The sequence below is a fragment of the Henckelia pumila genome, chromosome 1, assembly GCF_033568475.1.
Source record: "Henckelia pumila isolate YLH828 chromosome 1, ASM3356847v2, whole genome shotgun sequence".
Lineage (NCBI taxonomy): Eukaryota > Viridiplantae > Streptophyta > Magnoliopsida > Lamiales > Gesneriaceae > Henckelia > Henckelia pumila.
In genome coordinates, this window is record NC_133120.1 from 124,517,722 (window position 1) to 124,529,832 (window position 12,111).

Here is a 12,111-nt window from a genome sequence, read left to right on the forward strand (position 1 = left end):
AAATCTTGATTTGAGGTTGATACGAGGTTGGAACTTAATATTTGTTGGATCATATTCTTGATCGATCTCGTTACCTAATTGGACTAACATTCGTCCTTATAGGTACTTTTTTATTGGAAAACTATGATATTAACTTAAACTAAATAAAACCATGATTTACGTATTTTTTAAATTCTAAATTGAAATACAACTATAATTCTAATATATATCCTAATTTCATAATATCCCCTTAAAATATTAATGGATTCTAGTCTACACTTTCGAACCTTAGTTTTCAGAAGTGACAATGATGGAAGGGAATTGAATAGATTTTCCATCATGGAATAATAATAATAATAATAATAGAATATTGATTGTATTTATGATTATTTTATCATAAACCAAGGATTTTGATATTTGAAACAAATTAACGATAGAAAAAAAAATAAAAATTAATTTAACTTAGTATAACCAATATGATTATGGAAACTAAGTAAAATAATTTGGATAATAGAAGTGCGTTGTGGATTTTACCATGTAGATGTGCAGTGACTCTGAAAAGCTCGGACAAGTGAATTATCAAAAACAAAATTAACCATATAGGTTAAACAACTGAATCAGCTACGTAAAAAATGTAGTCAATTGTGAGGAGATAAATCTAGTTGAAAATCGATCTACAAAACTTTGTAGCTCAAACAAAATGCCAGAATAATCCAATCAAACAAATAAAATTAGGATGATAAATATATTTAATAATAAAAAAATATTGGGTTATCTAGACTATGAGTGAAAGAATATATTAGCAAATATGTGAGGCTGATAATCATATAAAGTTTATCATATGACTGGATAACATGGTTGTGTAAAATAATAACATTCAAAAGGGATATATTCTAAAAAAAATGCAAGTCAGAAATTATAAAATTTTGATATGAATATCAGAGATAAAACTGAAATGATTTATGTAGACTGTAACATGAAAACTAAAAAAGACTATATTGTCAAACGGACTTATTGAATCAAGATGAATGATAACTTGGCAAAATAGAAGTGTTACTCAAAATGTATAATCAGAGGCGAAAGAAAACAAAAATAAAAATGTATACAAAATATGGTATAGACAGATACAATATCTAAACTTTTGGGCAAGATGAAAATAAAAATCAATTTAATAGGTTAGTTGAGAGGGGGGAAATAACTTCAGAAAGATGAATATATTTTTTTTAGAGACTAATAAATTATTTTGTATCCGATCTTATTTAAACCCAAAAATAATTTTGATACAATTAATCTCCATAAAAAGTTTCTTTATTGGCATATATCTATTAGTTGAACCCAATTTACTTAATTATCTTACTTGGTTCTATCAAGTTCCCCAAAAAAAAAAAAACTCATCCTCTCGCCATGATTTTTTTATCCGGACTTTTCTTAATTCTGTCCATGAGGATTACCTACCAAAATTCCTATTAGATTATGTTGGAACACGTGTTATCTGATCACACGTATGTGATACCCGGAGCAGCGAAAGTTTAAAAATTTTATTTTTCGATATGGAACGATTCCATATCGTGGGTATCAAAACCAAATGATTAAAATATTGCAAGTAAAAATAAAAAATCACAATTAAATATTTTTACCTCTTCAAGCTAAGGCTTGATTATGGACTCCAACAGATTTAATCTGCTCTTGTTGTAAATCCCGGGAACCGATGAATCGCTCGATCAATCTCCGGAATCAGGTCCACGAATAGAAAATAGAAACCCTCTGATTGATTGCACTAGAAATCAATCAGATGTTTATCGTAGAGAATAAACAAATTTGATCTGTCAATTCAGAAAGTGACTTTTCGGAAAAATCACAGACTGAATTTTCTCAAAAAATAGTAGGAGAATTCGAAAATTTCCCTTAAAATAATATATGTGTTTTCGAAAATCCAAGATGAGAAAAAGTGATATTTTCGAACCCTACACGTGTATTTATATATAATTTCTAGACTGGATTAAGTTATAATTGTATTAGGACACTAACTCCTTGTGCCCACAATCCATAACTTAAGCCCAACAAGCCAATCCCGTTATTATAGAAATTAATATAAAATTCATCATGACTCCGATTGATAAACCGATTTCACCAATGTGCACAGAAACCATTTCTGCACCTTTTAAAGTCAAGATAATTTTTTCTGAATCCGAATTCAGTGATTTCCAAAAATGTCCATCCCTATGTTATTTTAGGAAATTCCACTCTCTTTAGTTAAGAAGTCCAACTTCTCTTTTATTAAATTTAACTCTTTAAATTTAACTATCTCAACGGGGTTTAGTAATCCATTACTTGTGTGACCCTCAATGGTTCAGGGATACAGCTAGTCGCGGGCTCACAACTCCTTGTGACTCAGAACAACGATTTTCGACTTACCCAACGAATCATGGTAAGAGCGTCTAGCAACATCGCCCCATGATTCCCTAGGTATCACTGATAGTGCCTGCAAGAACCAGTAAGTTTTGGTTAGCGTACAGTAAAGTCCCTTCATTCATATATCCCGATCGAATCAACAACCATTGGTACATCGAGAGTCGTTCGAGATTCGATAACTATGCAATGCATCTTGAAGATCAAATAGTGACATCGCATGTGCTACTAGGAAACCAAGTAACCTAAATCACATCGAGTACTCTGGCCAGAGATTTGTCACACTAATATCTCCTCAGATCGCATAGGATATCCACACTCGCATGCGTGTGGTGAATCCTTGACAACAAAGCATCGACTCCTATATGTGTCGTAACTGTACCCAATCCCGACACCTGATGACCCCCCATAGAGTCGGTAAACGAGTCAAAGTACAGTACTAGCATATAGAGTCTCAATGATGTTTCAAGTAGTAAGGACTAATGGTGTACAACCAAAACCGCGGACTTATCCACTCAAATAATAATAACCACTTGAAAAGTCCGAATAGGGTAGTTCGATCATTCATCATATGAATATCCATTTGCATGCTTTGAACATCTTCATGTCCATTACCAATGAAACGTGGTACTTGGCATCACAAATGCTAGTCTCAATCTCGAGCAATCCTTATCCTTATTAGCGGATGACTCAATTGACTAGGAACTGTTTAGAATATACATTGACTATAAGATGTGTTTCATAATAGTGATCTCTCTTTATTCACTATCTCATTTTACTTACACTATAGTATATTCAAGGTCTTTATCAAAACAACAATAGTATATCACAATATAACAATATGAAGAAAGATAAAGAAAATGCCATTAATTAATGTAAATTATATTAAACAAAGATTGTTTATATATAGAGTCATAAAAGCCTTTAGCCACAAGTTGGCTAACCGGGCACCCACTCTTTCAATCTCCCACTTGCCCTAAAGCCAACTAGTTTCACACTACTGTGGATTGTTATCAGCTTCTGGTACAGTTTCATCCGGTTGAGGGTGATAGCTGGTTTTTTTATGGTGAGGGTGCGCAACCTCCGATGCCACTTGTTTCGGCTCTGAAGGCATGTCATGTCTTGGAGTCAGGTGGGGAGGGCTACCTCATCTATGCAGTTGATATGTCCACGAGTAGTACGGGTATTGATCAGTTACCGGTTGTCAGCGAGTTTCCTGATGTATTCCCTGATGAGATTCCTGGTTTTCCTCCGGTGCGAGAGGTTGAATTTGGTATTGATTTAGTACCAGGAACTACGCCTATATCCCGAGCACCTTATCGTCTGGCACCGTCAGAGATGAGGGAATTGAAACAGCAGTTACAGGATCTGCTTGATAAGGGATATATTCGTCCGAGTGTTTTTCCGTGGGGAGCACCTGTTTTATTTGTCAAAAAGAAGGATGGATCGATGCGATTATGTATTGAATACAGACAGTTGAATCGTGTCACCATCAAGAATAAGTATCCTTTGTCGCGGATTGATGATCTGTTCGATCAATTACAGGGTACTTCTGTTTACTCAAAGATAGATCTGAGATCTGGATACCATCAGATGCGGGTACGAGACTCAGATATATCTACGACTGCTTTCAGGACCAGATACGGGAATTATGAATTTCTGGTGATGCCATTCGGTTTGACGAATGCACCGGCAGTCTTTATGAATCTGATGAATCTGATATTTCGAGAGTATCTGGATAGATTTGTCATCGTCTTCATTGATGATATTCTTGTCTACTCTCATGACAAGGATGAGCATGCACAGCATCTAAGGATTGTTTTACAGATGTTACGAGATAAGCAGCTGTATGCGAAATTGAGCAAGTGTGAATTTTGGCTTGATCGGGTAGTGTTTCTCGGTCATGTGATTTCTAATGAAGGGATATCTGTTGATCCTAGTAAGATAGAGGCAGTGCTGAACTGGTCTCGTCCGATGACGGTTGCTGAGATTCGTAGTTTCTTGGGTCTAACTGGATATTACCGTCGGTTCATCGAGAATTTTTCACAGTTGGCCAGGCCTTTGACTCAGATTACTCGGAAAGATGTTTCCTTCATATGGTCCTCGGAATGTGAGGAGTCATTTCACGAGCTGCGTAGACGTCTTACTACTGCACCTGTGCTAGCTCTATCTTCTGGATCAGGAGGTTATGTTGTCTATACTGATGCCTCTGGTCAGGGGTTAGGATGTGTTCTGACACAGCATGGACATGTTATTGCCTATGCTTCTCGACAGTTGAAGACGCATGAGAGTAATTATCCAGTGCATGATCTCGAGTTAGCCGCCATTGTATTTGCGCTCAAGATTTGGAGGCATTATCTTTATGGCGAGAAATTTGAGATATTCACGGATCACAAGAGTTTGAAGTATTTATTCACTCAGGCGGAGTTGAATATGCGACAGAGACGCTGGATGGATCTTCTGAAAGATTATGATTGTGAAATCAAATATCATCCAGGTTCTGCCAATCTTACTGCTGATGCCTTGAGTCGGCAGGTGAGACTTTCTGCACTTCAGACTAATGAAATATCTCATATGATTCAAGAGTGCTGTTCATTGAGTTTTACGCTCAAGCACAAGAAAGGGAGAAATGGGATTCGGTTGTATACTATTTTTTCTGAGCCAGCATTGTATTCTCGGATCAGAGATGCTCAAATATCTGATGTTAAGACTCAGCGTTTGGCACGTTTAGCCAATGGAGTTAATACATCTGGATTTCATTTTCAGGCAGATGGTTTATTGTGCTTATCTAATCGAGTGGTTGTACCTAATGTTGCGGAGCTCAGGAACGATATTCTTTCTCAAGCTCACAGGAGTCGATTATCTGTTCATCCTGGAAGCATGAAAATATATAAGGACTTGCGAACTCGATTCTGGTGGAAAGGGATGAAGCGAAGTGTGTATCAATTTGTTTCAAGATGTTTGGTTTGTCAACAGGTCAAGGCTGAACACCGACGACCAGGTGGATTACTGCAGAATCTTGAGATTCCCGAATGTAAGTGGGAGCACGTGACTATGGACTTTGTTACCCACTTACCTATGACTTCACGTCAGTGTGATGCTATCTGGGTCGTTGTTGACCGTTTGACGAAATCAGCATATTTTATTCCTTATAACCGGGAGTATTCGTATGATCGCATGACACGTTTATACATCCAGGAGATAGTGCGATTGCATGGGATTCCAGTGAGCATAGTTAGTGATAGAGACCCGCGATTTACCTCATGTTTTTGGGGTAGTTTTCAGGAGGCGTTGGGTACCACTCTGAGTTTGAGCACTGCATATCATCCGGAGACTGACGGGCAGTCAGAGCGGACGATTCGTACGTTGGAGGATATGCTACGTTCTTCTATCATGGATTTTGGCTTATCTTGGCAGGATCAGTTACCTTTGATCGAATTTGCCTACAATAACAGTTATCATCGTAGTATCGATATGACACCTTTCGAGGCATTGTACGGTCGACGGTGTCTTACTCCGTTATTCTGGGATGAAGTCGGGGAACGACAAGTCGAGGGTCCTGAATTGGTGCAGCTGATTGTAGACAAGGTAGATTTGATCAAGCATAGGATCAAAGTTGCTCAAGATAGACAAGCCAGCTATGCTAATATTCGTCGCATGCCACTTCAGTTTGAGCCTGGTGAATATGTGTTTTTACGAGTATCACCTTTCAGGAAGGTGATGAGATTCGGTATGAAAGGCAAGTTATCTCCTCGTTTCATTGGGCCTTTCCAGATACTGAAGAAGATCGGAGATGTTGCATATCGTTTGGCGTTACCGCCAAATCTTTCCAGTATACATAATGTTTTTCATGTGTCTTTACTTCGACATTATATAGCTGATGAATCTCATGTGATTCAGTCTACTGATATTCAGCTAGAGCCAGATCTATCTTTTGTTGAACGACCAATCTGTATCCTAGACAGGAAGGAGAAAGTTCTTCGGAACAAGACTATACCACTTGTGATGGTACAGTGGCAGCGCCGAGACGTTGAAGAAGCAACTTGGGAAACTGAGAGTAGTATGCAAGCAGAATATCCTGAGTTATTTGCTTTGTATTTTTTATTACCATGTAGTTGTAATTACAATTGTTGTAATAAAACATGGTTTGATGTTTCATATTGTTATCTCAATTTGTCTTTAGATGTTATTTCGCGGACGAAATATCTAAAGGTGGGGAGAATGTAGTAACCCAGATTTCATTTTAAGATAATAATATGATAAAGGGTTGGTAATTAATCAATTTCGGAGTGTTATTGGACTTCGGAAGAGAATATGGGCTTTTGACTTTGGGCCGGATCGGAAGCTCCGATCCCAACCACTTCGGAACCTCATCGGAAGCACAGAGATCGGAAGCTCCGATCCTGGAACGGACGTTCCGATCTACAGCTGCCAGCAATGCTCGATGACTCAGCCACGAGTTTTGTTAAGTGTTGAACGTAGAGCAGATCGGAAGCTTCGATCGCCCGATCGGAAGTTCCGATCCCGACGTGTCACACATGCATGCAATGAGCTGGATCGGAAGCTCCGATCCTGAAATCGGAAGTTCCGATCCTGGCCGGGAATTTTGCCTATAAATAGGGCTTCCCAGATTCATTTCTAAATACGAATTCCCGAGTTTTCTTCTTCAGTTATATAGTGTGAGTTATACACTTGAGGGCCCTATCGGTTATAATAGAGGTTCTGGAATAACCAAGGTGTGGTTATAGTCATCCGGGACTAGCGACTCCAAAGGGCTAACTACGGACGAAGGTATGGTCCGGGAATCTGTTTAAGTTTTGGAAGTACTTATTAGCTTAGTTAAGGCTTATAGAATTTATGTAGTGATACGGTGAGCTTTTGAATATAGGCTTGGAACCTAGGATCTTACTATACTTGAACTAGCCTAGAGGTACGTACACACTGACTGAGATTTCCAGCGAGTATACATGTTTATATGTTGCATTTATTTGGCATTATTATATGGCATGATATATGATTTATCGCTTTTTATATTCATATGTCATGTGCATATACACGTTGAGCCTATACCTTGTTACACCTGACTATAGAGCCGCTCAGCTCTATACTCGATAGTCTATCACTGAGAGTACCGCGACGGCGGGGGTATTTATGTCTGTCTACTCTGGTGTACTAGACGAGTGTGGTTGCACCCAGAGGTTGATCCGTGCGGTGGCAGCACTCATGTGGCGCCGGTTTTGAGCATGATTTTTCAGATGACCCTGTACCAGTCATCATGTTGCATGCATTATATACATATGTTTACTCATGTCTATGTACTGGGCGTTAGTGCTCACGTCCTAGTTGTTATCTTGGACACCCTATTCCATGGGACAGGTCGCAGGATGGACGGAGCTGGTAGTTCAAGGCAGGACTAGGGAGCAGGAGCCTTGAGGATTTTATTATACAACAGGATTCGATATAGCTGTATAATGTTTACTGTTTAAGTTTTCGATTTGGTTGTATCACTACAGATTTAAGCCTGGATTATGTTACTAAGCTGATATGTAAATTATGGTTTTGTTTCCGCATGTTTTACTCTGTTAAGTTATTTTGCTGTATTAAGTTTAATGCATGCTATTAGTTGCCAGTTAGTAGGTGATACCATGCAGGGTCACTACATAGATAGTCCAAAAACTCGGTACTTAAGTATTCTCCACCTCGATCCGATTGAAGTGCTTTAATAATTTTTCTAGTTTGTTCTCTACTTCAGCCTTGAATTCTTTGAACTTTTCAAATGCTTCAGACTTATATTTCATCAAATATAAATACCCATACCTAAAAAAATCATCAGTAAAGGTAATGAAGTAGGTGTGTCCAAATTTAGTACCAATACTAAATGGACCACAAACATCTGTATGGATCAAATCCAACAGATTTTGACTACGCTCAGGTTTTCCTTTAAAAGGAGATTTAGTCATTTTTCCTTTTAGGCAGGACTCACAAGTAGGTAGAGAGTTAATATCAGACATATCAAACATGCACTCTCCCACTAGCTTGTTCATCCTCCTTGAGGAAATGTGACCTAGCCTAGCATGCCAAAGGTTTGCTGGGTTTTGACTATCGTTTTTCCTTTTATTTGTTGTTACCGGTTTATCAACATAATTAATTGGAACGTCCTTTAATTTTAAGTTATATAGATCGTTTTCAAGTTGTCAATTTCCAATTAAACATTCATTCTTGTAAATATTGCAAATCCCATTCACAAAATTGCAAGAAAAACCATCTCTATCAAGCATAGAAACAGAAATAATGTTTTTAATCAAATCTGGAACAAATAAAACATCTCTTAAAAGTAACTTAAAATCGTTCTGCAAAACTAAATAAACGTCTCCCACTGCTTTGGCTTCAACTCTGGAACCATTTCCGAGCCTCAGCTGGGTCTCACCCATCCTAAGCTTACGACTTCTTGACATCACCTGCAAATCATTGCAAATGTGAGATCCACATCCGGTATCCAATACCCAAGAAGTAGTATTAAGTGAAACATTTATTTCAATGTAAAACATACCCTTTGCAGTTCGCAACTGCTCGAGGTATTCCTTGCAGTTACGTTTCCAATGACCGGGTTTTTTGCAGTGATGGCAAACATCTCCAGATATGTTCACGTTTGAAGCTTTTGTCTTGCCCTTCTTCTTTGGTACAATTTTCTTGGGTAGGGCAGAACGTTTCTTACCATTTCCACTTGGCCCCTTCTTGGAGTAAGAAGAGGAGCCAACCAAGAGTACCGGTTTTTCCTTCTTTAATGTGGCCTCATAAGACACAAGCATATTGACCATCTCTTCAAGGGTGGCCTCTATCTTGTTCATATTGAAGTTCATCACAAATCCGTCAAACGACGAAGGAAGTGAAAGAAGCAATAAGTCCGTATTCAATTCATGCTCCAATGTCAAATCGAGTGTTACCAACTTCTCAATTAGCCCAATCATGTGTACCTCATGCTCACTGACAGAAGTTCCATCTCGCATGCGGCGTGTCATGAGCTCTTTGACGGTGGCATACCTCTCCGACCTTGATTGAGCTCCAAAAAGTTCCTTGAGGTGCATGTGTATGTCAGCAGCATTCACGGCATCCTCAAATCGCCTCTGGAGTTCATCAGACATTGAAGCTTGCATATAGCATTTAGCCTTGATATCATGGTCTCACCATTGATCAAGTTTTGCCAATTCTTCCGGACTTATATTAGTCGGTGCTTCCTTTGGAGGATTCTTTTCTAACACGTAGAAAATTTTCTCCGAGTTTAGAACAATCTTTAATTTACGAAACCATTTCGTATAGTTTGCGCCAGTCAATTTGTTTTGTTCGAGAATTGAGTATAGTGGATTGCGCGAATTCATTGTAATGAAATACTGAAAAGAAACAGACAATAATCAGTGATTGTTTAATTAATTTACTAAGACATAAAATATGGCGAGATTTAATTTTATGAATTTCACTCCCACTATTTTAACGATTTCACTACCCTCTAGTGAAAACGGGAAACTTGTTTCCTTAGTGGGAACATGGAGTCCAATTGACAAACTATAGTCCCGAATAATATCAGCCAACCATAATTTTCAAAAGGTAGAGCCCAATTGCTTCCAAAGCAATCCCCATGTTTTTACCTCATGTCCAATAAGGGCCCAATAATATGATGCCGTTTATTGTGACATGTCAAGATAACCCATCAATATTAAGTTGTGATGGACGGTCGCCATGTGGATCCCCAATAATATGAGTCAATCCCATGGGAGTTCCACCCAACTTACAACATGTGTCGATTCAATGTACAGCTTTCCGACGAACGGGCCCCCCCAATAATATGAGCCGGATCGTGCCCGCGGGTAGCATCTCATACATTGATAGTTGATGGAAGGTAGGAACATTTAAACAATATTTAAATTCCCTTTTGTTAATCTTGATATCAATTTTAAATCATATTTAAAATGAGGGATTTTTAATTTTGAAAAATTCGTCTCATCAATCAACATTTGTATGCTTGCGGGATTCATACAATTTAGTTCTAAACATGCATACAACTATAATATCAAATATTATATTTAGGATGATCGACTTCAATATTATTTTATTGATTAATTTTAAAAATATTATTTTATTTAAAATTATATAATGATAAATAATTATCAACTCAAATTATATATAAATAATAAATAAATATTTAAATGTTTAAATATAATAAATTAAATATATGTCATCGGAGTGTGGTTATACTGTTTTTAGTTTGTTAGAGAACTCCACTTTACTTTTAAAAGGGTTGACCCTGAAGGGGACTCCATCCCACATGAGTCGAAGGCTCATTGGCTAATGCGGTGGTTAAATCGAGGGATGTGCACGAGCGACAGGGACTTGTGGGAGGGAGCAACATGACCAACCCCCAGAGCAAACCCCCATAATATTTCAGCAGAAAATATACTCCATAAAAGGATCGAACCCGCAACGCTGGAAATTTCTTCCAACATCACCTCAGACCTTACCAACTCACTTATGCCCTTGTTGGCAGAACTCCACTTTACCTTTTCAAATTCTGGTGTAGATATGTTTATACTTTATAATTTGAACAATATTTAACATTAAATTTGTAGATTATAAAAAGATAAATTTTATAATAAAAAATATCTCATTCATTGTCTTTTTTGCGTGATTATGATAACCTAAAATTTTTGCAATTGATTTAACATTTATGATAATTTCGTGTTTTTTTACTAGTTTTTCCGGTATAAGTAAAATATATTTGTTTTATTTATATTTTTATCGATATATTTTATATATTTTAGTCATATATATTATGGGTTGTATTTGATTTATTAATATATCATTATAAAGTTTAACATAAATAGAAAAAAAATATTTTTTATAATTTTGAAATTATATTAAATTTGAGTATATAATTTATTTATGAGTAACATATAAATATTTGAAATATGTTATTATATATTATTAATCTCATACACCTACCAAGCGAAGCCTTAATAGTATTAAGTGATATAAATTTACAATTTATTGAAAAAGAATGATTAAAATTTTCAAGTTATATATTATGGTTAACTTTTCATTTTTAGAGCTGTCATACGGGCCAATTCATGATAGAGTGAGACGGCACACCAAAAACCCACAATTTGGCGGATCGAGGGTGAGCCAGCCCACCATCCTGATGGGCTGAAAATTCTCAACCCAACCCAACCCAACTCAAGGTGGGTTGTGGGTTAGGCGGGCCGCACCGCGGGTTGGCTCACTAAAAATAAAAATAAATAAAAATTGATGAGAAATGTGTCTCTCAAAGATAAGATCAAATCTAGTTGATCAGATTTGATGTTAAGCACAGATCTTGGAGTAAGGATCTGTGGAAGGAAATAAGGAGAGTTTCATCATCTATAAAGACCAAGTAAAGGAAATATAAAGAAGTCTAATAGGAGAAGGAATTAGAGTCCTTGTGTAATAAGGAAACATCATCCGTGTGTTTTCTTTATTGTAAAATCTTCTCTTTAAATATCTTGTATTAGGACTCTCTTGGTGTGCTTCTTGAATCAATAAAGACTTCTGCTGTTCTTCGTGGACGTAGGCTCTTCAAGGTCGAACCACGTAATCTTGATTGTGTTCTTTATATTTTTGATCATCTTGATTGCATATCATTCAACCAAAATCTTGTTGTTATATATATATCGATTGTTCATTAGTATAAACTGG